Source organism: Squalius cephalus, assembly GCF_949319135.1.
Source record: "Squalius cephalus genome assembly, chromosome: 4".
Lineage (NCBI taxonomy): Eukaryota > Metazoa > Chordata > Actinopteri > Cypriniformes > Leuciscidae > Squalius > Squalius cephalus.
Window position 1 is genome coordinate 22,328,278 of NC_137125.1, and position 13,375 is coordinate 22,341,652.

The window sequence follows — 13,375 nt, forward strand, 5'->3', positions numbered from 1 at the left end:
ACCCTGAGTACAGTAGGGACAAATATTTAATGGAACTGCAAAGATTGTGTACTGGTGTTTGGTGTCTGACTGATTGTGGTGGCCTTTCTGAGCCAATTTTTTGTCCCAGTCTAGCCCTGCATAAGAAACTTGCCTAATTTGAAGTCTTCCAATCAAATTCAGAGAGCCTCTGCAGAAACGTTGCTACCCGGGAATTGATGGCTGTCACTTTTCTCTGCACAACACCTCCTGTCTTTCGACTCGTCCCAACTTTGGCCATACACTTGGTGCCCTCTTCAGGATTGATCCTTACAAAGAATCTTAAAACAAACACAGGTCTTCAATGTTCATATTAACACATACAGTAGTCATCTTTAAAAGCGGCCCTGTGCATTAATCGATTTTAAAGCATGACGTGGAGGCAAAGAACCACCCGAAACGAAATGACCCGAAATCATTTAACCTGTTAAGCTGCAACCCCACTTTTGAAAAATCCCCAGAAATGACATACCCAAACTGAAACAGATACAGTTCATGATCCCTTTGCACTAAAAGCACAAGTATGATCTCATTTGAAAGCTGACACCTGGCAGTTTATTGTAAATGTAGAATTAATTATTGTCATAATGAAAAATATAGTTATAAATAGCTTCAAAATTTTGTAAAGTTATTAGAAATTTATTTTTATGAAACATTTTCATGAAAATAAAATTGAAGTTGGCACTGTAGCAATCTAGAAATGCACTGCAGCTAAAGCCACATGTCTGACCATGTTATATGTACAATATGAAGATAAGTCTAAAACTCTGTATTTAGTTAAATGTTTTTCAAGATCATGTCATGACTTTATTTTGATTAGACTCTAAAATGCAACTGATGTTTATTTTCATCTTCTAACCATCTATTCAGTATATTGTCTCTATTGTTTTGTGGTGCAAACGAGCCCCATTCAGTCTCAGTCTCCCCCTGCACACATTCACACCTCTCCAGCCTGGTTATGGCTCTAAATATGCATTTCTTTTGTCTGCATTATAGCTACTAACGACTGGCTATTCACAGGCTGTTCATAGGGTTTCAATCCCTAAATTCTTTTATCAAAGTTCTCACTGTATCTAACTGTATAAAATGCCCTTCTGGAATAAAGAAACATTTCAGCAAGCATTCCTATTTAGAAACAAAATCATAAAAGATAACTTCTAGGTTGCAGGTGCACCTAGGCTAGCTAGCATGTTAGCTTAGCACACCATCAATACACGACAATTTATGAGATTAAAACCATGTTTGTGCTCCAAACTTACTTTATAACGCAAGACGAGTGTTTTAAATAATCTTATGTGATCTAATTTGGCTTCAGATAAAAAAATCAGACAGAAAATATACTATTGTATGGTGTTCTGCACAATGATAGTCTATATAGATTAGCATTACATTATAAATATAATCTATTATGAAAATACCTGGCATGGCTTGAAAAACACAGGTAACTCAAATATCATTGAAATCATGTTTATTATCTTCAAAACGTCTTTATCTGCATGTTACAGCGCAATCTCTTGTTAGCTTTGTGTGTATCAGTGACGTCCTGGAATGTCACATGATCATGGCTCTTCTTCATGTTCCATATATGGACTATTTTTGTGCATATAGCGCCCTCAGGCTGTTGGTATGAATTGAAAACACAGTATCAGAGTACCAAACGCTCAAAGATTACATCGACGCATTTGGGTATAAATTCAATAAATATTATTCCTGTCTATAGAAATCTGATGTAAACCTATGAGAATATATCAATATTTCTCCAAATCTGCACATTTTTGAGCTAAAATCCCTGAAGGACGTTGTTTTGTGAATCGCTGTCATGACGACAGCACGGAGTTTTTTTCTGAATGAAAGCGGCTGACGCGCATAATTCATATTAAAGGTATCGACTCCTGACACAAATTAAGAAATAACTGTCGCTATAAGTTTCTCAGAATACAATAGTGGTCAAATACTGAAACTTGAGTCTTATATCTTTTTAATGATGTATAGTTTGTCAAGGTATACCATTAAATCTGATAGTAACTTTGAACTATATAAAAAAAACCGCTTCAGTGCGCCCGCGCACTGGCAACGGTTAACAGGTTAATGCACAGCTAGCCGTGGATAATCCCGCTTATACCATGGTCATTTGCCAGCACTGACAACTTAAAACTGTTGTTGATGTTTGCAGTAAGTTCGCAATATTTGACCGGAAGGGACAAATTGACGGTTACTTTCGACAGTTATGTTAGATCCAGCATTCTGCCCACTTTAAATCATACACAGAGTAGTGTATAAGATTACATTTTATTCAAGTAATAAATTAATGGAATAGTTATTGTTTTTATTTATTGTTTTTGTTAGTATTGGGGGTTTTTTTCACAAAAAAGTTTGTATTGTAATTAAGGTTACGACACCAAAATTTTAGATACCAGTGAAATTCTCGATTACTAATATAAATTTCAAAGATGATTAAAAACAAGCAAACAGTCATTTAAAAAAACAAAACAAATAATTAAACTACAAGCAATAATGCATAAATATATACAATAGAACAAAGAAACAAATTAAATAATGCTTTTAAGGGTTTTCAGGTAGGTCAATCAGTAGTTCTCAGGTCCAGAAATTAAATAAAGTAATCAAATGTAAATTAACACTGCAAATTATCTTCAATGTACAAATGAAATAAAGGTTAATCCTTATTAAAGTTACAAAAACGTTATTCAGTGAAGAGCAGTGAGTTTTTTTTTATAATTTTTTTTTTTTTTTTTTTTTGTAGTTTGATTGACAATTACAAACACAGACAGCAGCAGGAATATTAGGCTGGTGTCACTTTAAGAGCGAATGCACGGATCCAATATAATGATACACATGCATTCTTTCTCTACTTTTTACCTAAGACTCTTTGTAGCCATTGTTAAAATACTGACAAATTAATACCATACCTGCTCCACTTCCTCTCCCACTGTGTTTCCTGCTCCATCCTGGCTTCTGCCACACCCCATCTCGCCTGCAACACAGAGTGAGAAGTGTTATGTAGCAGTGTGGTGGTGTGGCCAAGAAAAGACATGACAGGTAGTGTACAGATGATAAGATTTAGTTCTTCCAAAAATTATATACAGGGGTAGATGTAATGAAAATAATTTCCAAAATAAAGTCCATATAAAAATCTAAAACTTAAGATGGAAGTTAAACTGAAACTAACAAAAATTTGCTTAGAAAAAAAAAAAATCTCCCCTGTTAACAAAATAAAATAAAAAAAAATAAAATAAAAAAAAAAACCCACTACGGTCAGCAGAACATGATGTTACTATGGCTGGGCAAATCTGACTCCCTTCTGATATTCACCACTGCTAGATATACTCCTTTAGCCTCTACCAATAATAATAATAATAATAATAATAATAATAATTCATTACATTTATATAGCGCTTTTCTCTGCACTCAAAGCGCTTTACATAGAAGGTGGGATCTCCTCAACCACCACCAAAGTGCAGCATCCACCTGGATGATGCGACGGCAGCCATATTGCACCAGAACGCCCACCACACACCAGCTTACTGGTGGAGAGGAGACAGAGTCATGAAGCCAATCAGTATATATGGGGATGATTAGGAGGCCATGATGGACAAAAAATTTGTCCAAGGTAAATATCAAATAAAAAATTTCCCAGTTAACAATAATATATACAACAAAATATCCACAGTATCGTACCTAACATAATACAATCAAATACTTTAAGCACAATACAAAAACTACTCCAAACAAACAAACCAAAATAAAAGATCCCCCTCTGAATCGGATCATGATGGTACAGTCCAGCTTCCTCTGGAACAGCATACGTTTAGAGGCTGAATCTCGTGGTGGGCAGATCGAGGCTTCGTGAAACACTGAAACAGTTGAAGCAAATGTGCCAAATTGTTTTAAGGCTTCGAAACAATCCGACACCCGTCTCAATGGTGACACCTCGTGGTCACTTGTAACATGTAGGCTCCTCACTGTGCATAATGTTATTTCGGTCATGAAAAATGAATATTAATAAAAGAAATCAAGCCACAATGCCTCAATTTTTTTATAGATTTTTATTAAAAAATATGAATTTCTCTGCTGTGGAAGGACTTAGCCTACTTCTTTTTTTACAGATAATTTCTCCAGCCTTTGAAAAAATCCTCTCACAAGGGACACTTGTTGCTGGCATGCAAAGATACTTTTTAGCTAGGACATACAAATGAGGAAAGATTACTGCTCTCTCTTTCCAGTTAGTGGATCATGATCAGCTGTAGCATTGAGTATCATCTGGGTTTCACGGATATGATTATCAAAAAGTTCCCATAAACTGTCCTGTGTTTCTACTGGTGTTGATGTTGATGTTGATGATGATGATGATGATGATGATGGGCCTGATGTTGACATTTGTGGCTCTGAATGAAAATGAAAACAGCAATTAGTAACAAATCCTAAACTGACGGCATATATGAAGTATAAATTACATGAATCAGATTACATAACATAACACAGACTGAAACTGCTCACCAGGATTTGTGTTTGAACGCATCAGTGAAGCACACTCCAGTGTGATGTGCTTTTCAGCATCCTGGGCTTTGGCAGCATTTCCAAATGCCATATTTTTTAATCTTGGGTCCAGCAGTGTAGCCAGTGCCAAGGCTCTAAATGTCTCATAACCTCCACATCTGAAGTGCAGACATTGTTGCAGATGTGAGCCAAAACAGGAGAAAACCATATTATTTATAATAATGACAATAATATGACAGTTATGGCCAATTACATGGGTAGAATGGTCATTGTGGCCTACCTAATTGTACAGTTGATTTCTGCGTTGCATGTCCTTTTTTCTGTGCAAGCTTGTGCTGCAACATCCTGTACAGTGGTATAAGCTTTGAAGCAGACACTCTCTGTTCCTCTGACATCTCTGTTGTTGCGAGTTTGAATGGTTGCAGTAGTGACAATGATTGTTGAATAATGTCATACTCAAGACTTGTCAGGGGATCAGTATCACTGTTTAAGTTGGAAAGTGCAGCACCCACTGGCTCACGTTGCTCATACAAGCGCTGTAGCATGTCGAATGTGCTGTTCCATCTCGTCTCAACCTCCTGTATCAGTTTCAGAGTTGGTCTGCCCATCAAGCCCTGCATCTCCACAAGCTTGTCCTTTGCAGCTTTCTGGTGTATTTCATTGAGGACTGGGGTTTGATCTAGGGCCTTTTTCACAATCAAATTTAAATTATGAGCAAAACATGGGACATGGCGAATGTGGAGTAGCTGGGCGCTTAGGACCATGTTGGATGCATTGTCAGTCACTATGCACTGAACTTTGGAGGTTATTCCCCACTCAGCCATTAGCAAGGCTTTAGCCTCCATGAGATGCTGGGCTGTGTGAGTTTGGTAAAACCTCCTTACACCCAGTACAACAGTTGCCATTTTTGCCTCTGGTGTTATGTAATGGCAAGTTACACCAAGATATCCGTCCATATTAATGGAGGACCACATGTCAGCCGTAAGGCTAACAAATTCGTCCTTTTGTAGGTCCTCCATTGTCTTCTCCTTGGTTTTGTTGTACCTTTCGCTGACCATTTTTTAAGCACCTTCCGGGATGGGAGGACATAGCTTGGATCAAGCTTGTTCACAAAGGCCCTGAAACCCTCATCCTCCACATTGGTGAAGGGCTGCAGATCCTTCACCACCATGTTTAGAATTGCCTCATCCAATTCCCTCTGTCTGCCTTTTCAAAGAGAAGATAAGACATACTTTCAGACAAATACATTGAAAAAATAGAGCTTCAAATACTGCACAGCTATTAAAAGTAGCCTACTGGGAAACCTTCCTAAACAAAGTTATGTTATGAACGTTTATGCTCAGTGTGCAGAGAAAGATAAAATGGAATGTAGAACTACAACAATTAGGAAAACCAAAATGATGTCTTCACTGGCTGTGTATTGGGTACTCATATGTAGACCTATAAAATGTTTATTCACAAAATATTATATTATATTGACCACATATTAAATTATATTCACATTGAAGCTGTTTTTAACATGATTGGCAGTTGTGATTGGGGTGTTGGGTTGTAGGGCATAGGCCTATGGACTTTCTAAACGGTGTCCAAACAGTTTGTTATTATATTTCAATTATAATTTTATTTCAAACAATTCATACCTTGCTTAGATGGCCCAGCAGTGTCAGTAGCAGGCCTAGGTACAGGGGGAATGCTCCCATCCTCTACACCCTGCAAAATGGCAGGATGAGTGCTCCTCAAATGGCACATCATGGATTATGTATTGTTGTAGTAGGCTAGCTGCCGATCACAATACATACATCTCACTTTATTTGGGGTTTCTAACTGGAAATGCTCCCACACCACAGATGTACGGAATCTCTTCTGTGGAGCATCCATTTTTATTTATCTATCGGTCTATGTATATTTCTATCTATTAATATGTGTCACTATATGTATACTCTGTCTGTCTCCAGCCTATCGGTCAATGTGTACATTTAAATGTAAACCTAAATATAACTAAACAAATCGCACTATAAATGTCACTATATCACCAAAAATCCGCTATCTCAAACTCAGTAGCGGTTTTTGTCATGGGCGAACCGGGCAATTGCCCGGGGCGGAATTTTTTTGGGGGGGGGGGGGCGCCGGGGGATCGGGGATCCATATAGTTATCTAAGTAAGTCACACCTCGACTTTCTTCCAAATAACGCAGATTTCACTCATAATATTATAAATACAGGCCTCTATATTTCCTGCACATTTTTGTTTTTCTGAATTGTCTGAATGGCTGATAAAAATAGGTAATACAAAACGATTACTTGGTCACTACCACCAAGGTGAATTGGTTTAGTCTTGACTTCTGGTCATGACTCGTCGTGAGTGACAGTTGGTATGGGGGGGATCAGGGGAAATCTGTTGATTGTCGTCGATGTTGAGTGCCAAATAAGAGATGGACAAGAAAGGTCAAAGCCACCAGGTGCCCAATGTAGAAACGAGCGAAAGATAAAGGTATGCAACTGTTTTCTCTGTATATATGATTACGATATCCATGTCATGAATGAAGGGGCAATATTAATTGGTGGGTATAACTCTTATTTGTTAGCCTTTTTGCTATGATTCTTGCTCGCCCAGGGTGTAATTCAATGTAGAACCGCCACTGCTCAAACTCCTCTCACAAAAACCCACGAGATCAAGACGTTGACTTCGCTTTTATACAGATGTGCGATTGTGTGGTCTGTTCCTGACACTGTCAATCAAACGCTGATTCGGCGGACCATATGCCACCTGTCGAAACACTTGTGAAACACTCCGAAGCTTCATTTAGCCGTAGTCACGTGACATGGGTGTTTTGAATCACGCTTCGGATCAGTGTTTCGAAACCTCTGCACTTCGGGATCTCGAAAAAGCTTTGGAACGTCAGTTTCGCGTCAGCCATCCCTAGCTGAATCCCCACCTCTCCCTTTGTTTGCTGACACATGGAATGCAGCCGTTCACTCCATGGACCAGAGGTGTATCTAGGACTCGGGTAGAGTTAAACAGTAAAGAAGAATCTAAGAAGTGTGCACCCTTCTGTACATTCAAACTTTAATAAACTTAACTTAATGTATCCTGTGTTTGTTTCTTATACTAAGGGGATTTAAATAGTAACAAACCATGTTAAAATTAAACTTCAAAATAACCAATTTAAATCATGGTAGAGTTAAATATGTGAGGTCAGCTACGCACCCGTCACAAGCAGTTCTTCAAAAGTTTTGATATAACGTCATCCAATCAGGCATAACATGCACAAATGTAAAAATAATCCTTTGCATTGAAGATTGCTTGAATGTTATATCTACATTAATGCATACAATTATCTCTAAAACATCTCATGACACAAGCTTTTTATTTGGCGGGGCAAAACAAAATCCCTGTCCTACAAATTTGAACAAGCAGCTGAAAAGCAGTTGGTGAAAGTTAACACACAGCACGTTATATTATCCAACCCATTATTTCCCTATAGCTACAGCCATACCAGACTTAAAGTTATTGCATGTACCTCGCAGTGTGCTGCATGGGCTTTGGCATGCCTTACGCTCAGGAATGGCCTCATTTCTGTCAATGGCAGAAGCTCTGGTAAACCCTCTGCCACTTTAAAGCAGGGCCAGTACCTAAAAAGCAGGAGCAGCATCATGTGAGTGTAACAAAGATCCATTTTTAATTGAAATCTAAAATGACTAACATCACTGTAAAGCTGAGAAACAAGACATTTTAACCCTCTGAGGTTCTTCGTTTTCCAGTCACACTCAGGACCTTCGCGGTGAAAAGTAACCAGAGCCCTGAAATCTTTTTTTTTTTTTTCAGTAAAATCAATCAAATGTATTTTTGTTCAATAATATATTTTCTTTTTTTCTTTGGTGTTTTGAGAGAATTTTATGATAATTAATATTTATGCAATAATTATGATCCATTTTTACCCATTGAATATAATAGAATTTTTTTATTTTTTTTATTTTTTTATTTTTTTTAATTAATGCTGTATTTCAGGTTAACCCTTTCGGACCCTGCGTCCATTACAATGGACATCACATGTCATCCCCCTTTTTTTAACTTCTGGAGCATTTCACCTAGTTTAAAGCCTGCAGTCCATTAGATTGGACGCTTGACATCCAATCAAATGGCAGTAAAGCTCTGCATGTAGTAATTATAAAAAAAAAACACTACATTGAAGAGAAGCATGGCAGCACTTCACTCCAAACACAGAAGCAAGCAACATTTTCTATGGTTTTATTTTATTTTTTTTGTTTACCAGTATTTCACAGTTTGTATGTAAAATATAAAGATTGAACTTATTAAAGTTAAAAATCGATTGTACAATTGCACATTTTAAATCAGGATTTTTTCAAATGTGTCTGTCCATTAGAATGGACAGTGGGTTCAAAAGCCTGTTACTGAAATCACATTCCAGTAACTGAAGTCCAGTAATGCTGATTGCAATTTCTTATATAAAAAATCTACTTCACAGTACCGATACATTTTTTAAACTTTTTTTATATGCAGAATATATAGTTCTTGAAGTGCTTGAACATATAGCTGATGGAAATATCTCAGATGTTGACTTTATGTGGAGTGATGAGGAAGATGGAGAAAAATATCCGTATTTAAAACGTTATAAAGTAAAATGACTACCTCTCGGTCAAACGAACATACGTATTTGACTTAAATCTAAAGCGTAACTTGAATATGAATATTTTTCTTACACAAATGCAACGCTTCACTTGAGAAGGCCTTTATTTACCCCCCAGATCTGTGTGGAGCACTTTTATCATGGATGGATGCACTTTTATGATGGATAGATGCACTTTTATAGACTTTAAAAACAGAAACAACCATTCACTGCCATTATAAAGCTTGGAAGCCAGGATATTTTTGAATATAACTTCGATTGTATTCGTCTGAAAGAAGAATGTCATATACACCTGATGGCTTGAGGGTGAGTAAATCATGGGCTAATTTTAATTTTGGGGTGAACGATCCCTTTATAGGTATAGAACACCCAAAAATTATATTTGTCATCACTTACTCATCCTCATGTTGTTCCAGATCTGTATGAGTTTCTCTATTCTGCTGAACACAAAAGAAGGTATTTTAAAAAATGTCGGTAACAGTTGACAGTAGCCATTGACTTCCATAGTATTTTTTCCTACTATAGCCTATATTTTCCTAATAACTACATATTATATTATTATAATATAATATTATCGTCATTACTAATTATTTTGAAAATTATAATAATATTTAGCAGTAATGTATCATTTTACAGTACAATACCGTATAATTAATTACAGCAAAAGCAGACCAAATTACGAAATACAGTAAAAATACAGTAAAGTACTATTTGGTAGTTTACAGTACTGATCTTGTGTACTGTAAAGTGAATTACATTACAGTTACTGGAAATCGAAATACAGTAACTTGCTGGCAACCGTGCTGCCAGTAATGTACTGTAAAAATACAAGAAAATCGTTTACAGAGAAATTGTTTCAAAGATGCACACAGGAAATTACTGTAACGTGAATGCATTGATTGATTCCTAGGTTTATTTTGTTATGAATAAACAAATGTGCGATCTATAAAGCAAAAACCTTACAATTAAAGTTGAAATGTTGTAATGTTCAAGTTTTTGATCTAAAAAAATAAAGATGCACAAAGAAAATGACTAACATGACCATATCGATTGATTCTAAGATATTTAGTTTGTTACAAACAATGTGCAATCTGTAAAACAAAAACCTCAAGATTAAAGTTGAAATGGTATACTGTTGAAACGTTTTTGACCTTGAGAAAATGCTTTAAGTATATACCAACAATTTTTATGTTTATTATTTAATTTTATGTTGGTACATTTTTGTGAAGTACACCTGTTTTGACCTGACGTCCATAAAAATTACAATTAAAGCCAAACATTTTTTTTTATTTTTTTTATTTGGTCTCATTTATAGAAGCCTCATGAGCTGTGAAAATGTACTTTTATATTTTTCAGAAACTTTAAACATATTTCAGGTCTGAAGGGGTTAAAGTAGAGACTAGGCCTATAGAAAAAACATTTGAAGTCAGATTGGTGCCATCTGGTGGATGTAGTGAGCATAATTATCGTGCAATATCATATTTTAACCACTAGATGGATTTACAGCTCTCTGTAGAAAGGCTTGTGAATTCTAGTGATTTTTGCACATATTTGCCTATTTTTTTTCAGGAATATCTTTAGATCTGAGTGATGGATTATGCTGAGTTTGGGCTCTTTTTAATCGTGAGAGTCTGCTGAAAATAATGGTGTGCCGTTTTCTACGATCTGTGCATGCCTCGTGAAGTTATAAGCGAAAACCAAACACGAGTGCTTCATGAGTATATACTTGGTTAGGTGCCTTTGTGGTATTTTTTGTGTTAGGGGCCGCTCACATATCGCGCCTAAAAACGCGTCGAAAACGCTAGGCGCGCCGCGTTGTCCTTTTTTCCAAAGCGCTCGGGTGGTTGCGCTCCGGAGGCGTCTGTCGTTGCTAAGCTTGGTTCTTGTCACGTGACCTGCGGTGCGCTTGCGGCATTCTGAAAAGTTGAGATGTTTTTATCTCGATGCGGCGCGGACGCGCTTGGAAAAAACGAGCGCGTCGCACCGCGACCGCGTCGCTTCCATTATGAGCGCGCATACCGCGCGGCTACATTTGAAATAACGAACTTGCGCGCGCAAAAGACGCGATATGTGAGCGGCCCCTTAGAACACTTTTTAATCGTGAGCTTCTGCTGTAAATAACAATGTGTCATTTGTCATGATCGATGTATGTTTCATGAGGATACTAGTAAAAAGGCCAAGTCTAAGCTACCTTGATTTTTTTGTGTTAGAACTCCATGAGGAAGAATATCTTGATGGATCATTTATCAGCAAATAACTCAGCACTACATAGGAGTTTATCAAATTGGCTACATTCATTGTAAATTTCAGACTCTAAGCTTTCAAATGATACCTATTTTAAGTTGATCAAGGTAATTATTTTTGAAAAATATTATGATTATTTTTTCCGCAGCTAGGTGGTGCCTGCGGGGGGTACACTCGGTTTTAGAGGGATTACTCAGCACCCTTTAGGAGTTGATCAAAGTGATTAGATGCATTAAAAAGCAGAGATTCTAAGCTTTAGAATGATACCTATTTACCCATTATCGTGGCTGATTTGTAGATTGTACGCACAAAGAAACTCTGTATTTTCATATTATTGCCAATTTCGCATTCATTTCCTATGGCCGGTCAATTTGACCCGAAGTGTGATTTTTTTTTTTTTTTTACGACCACTTAGACTTTTCAAATCCTGTCACCAATTTTTTGGAGTGTTCATATACCAAGTATCAATAAAGTCACCAAGTTTCGTACCATTCTGATGAAGCTACGATTTTTAAAAATTGTTTATTTAAAAAATTCCGGTCAGAAATGACCGAAGGACTCTAGAGGGTTAATCATGGAGTTGGATTTGCAATATGACAATGAGGATTACCTGCATGTAACATCCATACAGAAGAAGGTAACATTTGCCTTCTTTGACATCTCTCTTTGAAGAAACATCGGGTAAGCAAATATTTCTCCACAGTAATGGTTCAGTCCTTGTAAGAGAAACCCATGTCTGACAAATCAGAAGAAAATCTGGTTTAAGCACACATCTCTGTCAACTGAGTGCCTATAACAAAATATATGATAAATATAATACTTGGCTACTACAAAGGATAGATAAATACCACTCTGCAAGCAAACGTGTGAAATGCTTTCAATTTTTTGGATTGCCATTAAAACTCAAATATCAGACTCAAGAATCATACACACACACATACACATACACATACACATACACATATACATATACATATATATATACATATATATACACACACACACACATACAGAGATTAGCATGACTTATAAGGACAGTTTCTTCGAACCAGAAAAAAAGGTGGTTTAGGGGGTCTATGACTTCCTTTTATGCTAGAGCTTTCAAATAAAAATGGAAATGCTTTTAAAAATCATGGCTTCAAAACTCAAACTCTATTATTTATTTTCACCCTACGGTCTTGTGGACTTAACGGACACACGGCAGCCATTGTAAGCCCTCTAGATACATGTGAGCATGAAGTGTGCCATTTGCCAGTGCCAGTTTTTGTCATTATGTTATGTATATATTAGAATGCATTATCAAAGTATCAATCAAGGATAAAAATTAATTACCAACACATTTTTCCTTTCCATGGAAAGTCAAAAAGAAACACTCCAGAGCAGTGGTTCCCAAACCTGTCCTGGAGTACCCCCAACACTGCACATTTTCTTTGTCTCCCTAATAAAACACACCTGGTTTAACTCATCAGCTCATTATCACATGGGTTAATGAGCTGATGAGTTGAATCAGGTGTGTTTGACTAGGAAGACAAAGAAAACGTGCAGTGTTGGGGTACTCCAGGACAGGTTTGGGAACCACTGCTCCAGAGGATTGTTGTTCCTGTGTGAATAGGCCTTTATACTCAACCACAAAATTCCCTTTTAAAATGAATTGCTTGGTGAACACTCCTCGTCCTGAAAGATGAAAAAACATATTTAAAGGGATAGTTCACTTTGAAATAAAATTGTGGTATGTTTTAGCTTACCTCAAGGGCATCCAAGATGTAGGTGTTTTCTTTTTTTGCAGTAGTTTCAATTTTGATATTTTTAGGTCAAACCGTTCTTGTCTGTCAGTCATATAATGGAGGTCTATGGTCACCACCTCAAAGAGCATGCACAGAGAAGTCCAAATTAAACAATTCCCCATCGTAAGTAAATGCTAATGTTCGTACACTTCTCATGTTGCATCTG